Source organism: Halyomorpha halys, unplaced genomic scaffold (assembly GCF_000696795.3).
Source record: "Halyomorpha halys isolate HHAL.00 unplaced genomic scaffold, Hhal_1.1 Scaffold439.1, whole genome shotgun sequence".
Lineage (NCBI taxonomy): Eukaryota > Metazoa > Arthropoda > Insecta > Hemiptera > Pentatomidae > Halyomorpha > Halyomorpha halys.
The window spans coordinates 395,799-402,444 of NW_027110938.1; the positions used below are offsets into that span (position 1 = coordinate 395,799).

Sequence of the window (6,646 nt, forward strand, 5' to 3'; positions counted from 1 at the left end):
TATATATATATAACAATCTCAAACAAACACTTTGGAAATGACTAACGAGCTTTCGACTTTGAAATTCTTGAAGAAGACCACCGAATACAACCGTCGTTTTAATTGGTTGGTTGCTGTGACATTACGAACTATGGTGTTTGGTTTGCTTTGTTTTAGTTTTGGCATTTTTAAATTCTCATAAAGTGATGGATAAAAATTAAAAAAAAGGAATGGGGGAAAAAAGCTGGGATAGGAAACAAGGAGCAAGTGGTGTAGAGGAAAATCGACGGGAACTTCCAGTTTATATAATAGGTTTTCGAATTATTTTTTTTCGTTTTTAGCAAATTCGGCATATTAATTAGTACAAGAGCCCAACAGGAGACATTAGTCAGCTATTTCACCCCAATTTTTGATTATTTTAATGAAAACTATGTATAATTATTAGTCAAAATTAATGAGCCTGTCAAGTATAGGTAGGAGGAATAAAAAATGGTGGCTGTTTCAAACATTAGAAATAATTAATTTTTTAAATAACAATAGAAAATCTAAGATAACATCATTTAAAGTAGAGTAAATTTGCTAAAATGTAAGCCCTAATAGAGCTATTTACATTCAATAATTTGTAATGAGCGATAAAGTAGTTTATGATGTTTATCATCGTAAGAGTAATAGTTTACATGAAATTTGCTAAAATAAATTGATTTATGATCCTTATTACGTCACAAATAAACTCATCCACTAAGACCTTAACATCACATTCGTTGCAGATTTGACCCAAACCAGATATGCGTCTTTTTATAACTACTTAATAGTAAGTTAATTTCCCTTTATTTTGAGTGTTGGCAGACATATGTGCGTCTTATGGATCTAGAGATATTTTTTTTTCAAAAATCCAACATTTTATACGAACAACTATAAATTAAAGGAATATGGTCCGGGTGCGGTCAAAAAAAAAAAAACTCAAATAGTAGAAATATACTATTTTAATGTTTTTTTTCCATTTTTTTTCATTTTTTTTTTTATTTATTTTTTATTTTTTTTTCATTTTTTTATTTTTTTTTTTTTAGTTTTGACTGCCGTCAAAATAGCCCTGAAGAAGCCCTGCAACGTGGGGCGAAACGTTGGCTCATTAAAATAGTATATTTCTACTATTTGAGTTTTTTTTTTTTTGACCGCACCCGGACCATATTCCTTTCATCTTTACACACGGTCAATCAATAATCTTCCAACTATAAATTAACATTTTGTGAGTTTATTTTGTCAAATATCATAAAAACTACTACTCCTACAAAGATAAACATAATTAACTATTTTGTAGTAAATTTAACTAGCTTTAATTTGAGCGCTTGCAGACATCTGTACGTCCAATGGTTTCTGAAATAAAGTTTTTCATAAATCAAACTTATTTCCCAAACAACTATAAATCAATTTATTTAAGCAAATACCATGAAAATCTTTACTCCTACGAAGGTAAACATCAAAAACTACTTTATAGTTCATTAAACTAGTTGCTAATAGACATTGTTACGCCACATAGTTGATGTGATACATTTTTCAAAATAAATTCACTAACTACTGATATTTCAGTATATTTTTATGAAATGTTGCTTTTAAAAAGGCTATATTTCGAGAACTATTGGCATACATAGACTAGTAATTATACATAGTTTTCATTAAAGTAATCAAAAATTGGGGTGAGATAACTGCCTTTTTTCTCCTCTTGGGCTCTTGTATTATAAAGGTATAAAGACGTAAAATAGGTGATCTTGATTTGTACTTTACTCATTTATTATTATTATTATTAATTTAATTTAATTTATCCTTTCTCGACCTTTATTTAATCTCAACTTACTTCTTTATTTTCCGTCTTTTAGTATTTGAAATTTTATTTTCTTACATTACAATTTTCTGTTGCATTTTATTGCGTCTCTTGTACATTTTTAACCTTATAGTTAACGTAATTTTTTATATTCTTATCATTATTTATTTTATATTAGTACTATTTTATTTCTTGAATTTTTATATAATTTTCTGTTATCTTATTTTTACATAATTTTTACCTTTCCTTAATTTAACTTTTTAAAAATATTTTATAATCTCACTATTTCAAAATTTTCTTAGTTGTTTTTGTATCTTTCTAGCCATAATGAAGCTCTACAAAGTGGGGCGGAACGTTAGAAAATAAATAGTTGTGAATTTTTTTTGGTTCTTTTTGACCGCAACCCTGACTATCTTCTTCATATTTGAAATTGTACGGTCAATTATTTATATTTATAACATACATCATTAAGGTTTTTTGGCGATTGTGGTATTGATAATTAAAAAGATTCATTTCGTAAAATATTATTGATATTACTATTTTCACCTTAAAAAAGTATTAAATTAGAGCATCAAATAAATATTCTAAGGAGTTTCAATTTTCGGGAAAAAAAAAAAATGTTTTAATAATTCTGTACAAATATTGTAAGAAAATAGATCATGATATGATCGTTTTAATATATTATATATTACGATAAGCACTTGCTCAGCCTCCACTGGCTCATTACCAGCGATGCGGCGTGAGGGATGCGCTGGAATCTTTTGAGCTCTGCTCTACCCCTCACACGTGAGAGTGGGCTCAGGGATCCTCAGGTCGATTGTGTAAATATTGTATATATTATTTTATCATTATGTTATTTTATTTTTCATACAGATAGTTTGATTATGTTCATCTGGTCTATTCTTTTGATTGTATATCTTTTAAGAGAGTTTTATTTTATTTTTTTTTATTTATTTATTTTTTTTTTATTTTAGTATATATGAGATCATTCATCAATATTACCTATTGCCCACAACTGTGTGGCAGATTGTAATATCTATCAATAAATAAATCTATTACGATATAATTATTTTTATTATTATTGTTTGATATTATTACTTAATTATAATTGATTACTAATTAACTTTGATATTATTAAGTTTTTCTTATTTATTGACTGTTTTTTTTTTAATTAACGATAAATCCAATACATTCAATTTAAAAAAAAAATGGTATTCAGAATAGTTTTCAATATTTATTTCTGATATAATTTATGAGCCTCTAATTAAATATTATTCATTAAAAAAAAAAGTAATAATAATAACCACAAAAATTATGCATATATTTTGGTTTTTCAAAAAAAATGTCTAAATTTTTATTTCAATATTCTACTGCTTCTCTATGCCTAATATGATCTGTAAATATCGTCAAAGAAAATAAAAAAAAATATAACGCCCAAACAGGGACTCGAACCCTGGACCCTCAGATTAAAAGTCTGATGCTCTACCGACTGAGCTATCCGGGCTACTGAGTATGGTCATGCTTACAACTGAACACAGTCAGAAATGATTATGATATTAACGAGAAAATTATGTTTCTTGAAATTACTAAAGTAATATTTACATACCAAATTAAATTACAAAACAAATATAAGAATTTATAATAGCTTTGTTGGGGATTGCAATTGAATGATAGGGGAACTCATGAATTATACTCGTTAATTGTTATGAGGATGAAATTTTTTTTAAAATAATTTATTTATTGATATTTACAACTGTATACACATATATACAACAAGTAAATTTGCTGTAGGTGACATAGTGACATGATAAAAACATGTGGAGAATCTACCCACTGATAGAACTCCAATAACATTTCTAGAGAAGAAGATCTCGAGGCCATCTTCTTTTCAGACCTAGGTGGATTATTAGGTAATGAAGGAGAAGCCAGGTTAGAAACAAGTGGATTTGGGTGGTTGAGAAGTTTATTATGGAAAGAACGGTATCTGGTTCTGGTCAAATCGGCAACATATGGAATATTGAGGTCCTGATGGATGACTTGATTTGTGACAAAGTAAGGAGCATTAAGGATTTTGGACTGTAAGGATTGGATTCTGGAGGAATTTGATGGTTTAGTGGAACCCCAAAGCTCAACTCCGTATGTCCAGATAGGCCTTATAATAGTCATGTAGATCAGTCTTTTGTAATGGATTGGCAATTTAGACCGTTTGTCTAGTAAATGTTGCAATAGTCGGAATCTACGAGCAGTTTCTTGTCTTTTTAGTCGTGTAAGAGGATTCCATGTCAGTCGTTTGTCGAGAAGTAGTTTTAAGTAAAGGATCAGAATGAAATTAAATAATAATAATAATTGAAGACATTATTTACATATCTTATTTGTTTAATTCTGCTCTTTCATTATGTTTATTTCTTGAACACTGTTTTTATTGTATTTTAATCTTTTTATCATTTAGTTTATATAATTCTTAATATTGTATTTGTAAAAAAAGTTCTTTTTTTACTAGTTATTTCAATAAAAACTTCAGATTCTTCTAAATATTTATAATAAATTATATATGACTCATTTTGATCTATTACATGTAGCCATCTTTAAGGTAATTTTTTAATTCCGTCCTCCCAGAACTTCTCAGATGTTTGCAATTAACCCCTCTATGTGCTTTTTACAGTCCTCCAGCGAATTAGCGAAGTGATTCCCGTTAAGAGAGTTTTGAAGGGCCTGAAGTAAGTGAAAATCTGTTGGGATAAGGTCTGGTGAATAGGGTGGGTGGGGTGCCACAAACCCTGCCAAACTCCAATTATTTAAGCTGGGTCTCCAAGACACGTGAGAACGGGCGTTATCCTGATAGAAAACTATGCTTTTGGGATTATGAAACAGAAATGATTTGAGACACTTGCATGAAATATGTTAAGCGTTTCATTTACGTTGATTTTACCCCTGTCGAACACAGTACATCTGGAAAAACGACTAACCTGGAATCCTCACACAAGACTGAAAAGACAGGAAACTGCTCGTCGATTTCGACTATTACAGCACTTACTAGACAAACGGTCTAAACTTTCAATTTCTACAAAACAGTCGTATCCAATCGCTACAATTGCTACTTTGTCACAAATAATCCATAAAGACTTTAACGTTCCATATTTAACCAATCTAGCCCGAACCAGATATAAATCATTCCATTATAAACTTTCTAACCATCAAAACCCTGTAGTTTATAATTTTACTCTTTTCGGAAAGTGTTAAAAGAAAATGGCTTTGAAACTTTCTAGTGTAGAAATATGATTAGAGTGCTACCAATGGGTAGTTTCTCTATATGCATACAACACATTTTTCTATTATATCAAATTTACTTAATGTGTTTTTATGTAAATACAGTTGTAAATTGCAATAAATTAATTTTTTTAAAATACATATTTCGTTTTATTTCTTATTTTATCTTACCTTAAGGTTTCTGTTAAAAATTAGGCTAACCTAATTTATTTCAGAATCTCTCCTTATGTAAGTTTTCTTCTAGTATTTAATATTTCTTACTTTCTATATTTCCCATTCTCCATATTTCTTCTTCCTCGTTCCTTCATGTTCCATTTTTTTTTCTTTTTTTTTCCAGATATTCTATATTTATTTTACAATGTCCCTACTGATACATTACACCTAATAAAATAAATTAAAATTAATAATTTTAATATCTTCTTCTTTTTTTAACGATTCTTATCACCCTAGTTTTGGTGATACGGGCAATTATTGACGCAATGAAAGCTTTTTGAAAAACTAATTGGTACGTCTCATATCAATTAATGGGAGTTTAGTCGAGATGAATCATTGTGTATATTATTCCTAAATTGGGGACCACTCCACAGTTGTTTCAACTATCCCAATCGGGATAGGGCCGATTTATTTCTTATGTTTATTAAAATTCTTAATATAGTATTAATTAATTAAATGTTTATGTTGTTGTTGATTAGTTATAAATCTACCCGCTTCACTTTTTATAAATCTTTACGATAACTAACACAAAAATATGCTGCTAAATACCTAGAGGATTGTTGGTAGTTTGTATATATTTATTTAACATAATATAATAGCGATACACAGTAATTATTCACTTGACTTATACCGTTCTCTTAGATAACCATACTGGGCAGGTTACCCAGTACTCAGTGTTGCCAGAGCACTCAGTGTTGCCAGTCCTCTACATCTACTCTCTTCTTAGCGGTCAGGTCGGCTTAAGACCTGGACATAACGACGAGGAAAATGCACTTGACGCCCTGATCTTATAGTAGTAGGTTGTTTCACGTCCAGGATTGGCTGTTCGGCTGGTGTAAGCGATATTGTTGTTGGTGTTGTTGCAGGGGATCGTTGAGATGTTGCTCACCTAGGGGGCGTAGTAACTTATACCCAATGAGAAATACTATTCCAAAAAGAGCGACGCCCCTTTTTGAAGCAAGTGGGGGCAGAAGTAAATTCAGGCAGACACAGAAGCAGAAGATGAAAAGAAGAAACAAAAACGAAGAGGTGCAAGATACACTTCGACCAGACGAAGTCGTAAGAAGGGCCATTATACCTGGACATCCCTTATGAACGAGCCGACACCTACTGAACTACATCCCACGGCATGAATCATTCAAATCAACAACTATAAGTATAAATTAAACAATAAGCAATAATGCTTGAAGAAGTTTGTCGGGGGGGTGCGGTCAGCAAAGAACAACATAAATAAACAAAAGCATATTTATTTATTTTATGCCGACGTTTTGAACTGAGTTTCAGGTCTTCATCAGGGCTATAGAACAAAAGAGATAACAACATTTAGAGTAACATACAATGGAAAAGGAATAGTATACAAACAAATTT

The 6,646-nt window shown here is 30.2% G+C and overlaps 1 protein-coding gene and 1 non-coding gene across 2 annotated transcripts in view; one reads left to right on the forward strand and one right to left on the reverse strand.

Annotated features, from left to right (window-relative positions):
* The window catches only part of LOC106682749 (innexin inx3-like), a 135,282-nt gene that overhangs the window by 102,716 nt on the left and 25,920 nt on the right, over nucleotides 1-6,646 (forward strand). The gene's annotated exons all lie outside the window — the stretch shown is intronic.
* Nucleotides 3,230-3,302, reverse strand: TRNAK-UUU (transfer RNA lysine (anticodon UUU)). The gene has a single exon. It is a non-coding gene; the product is annotated as a tRNA-Lys (tRNA).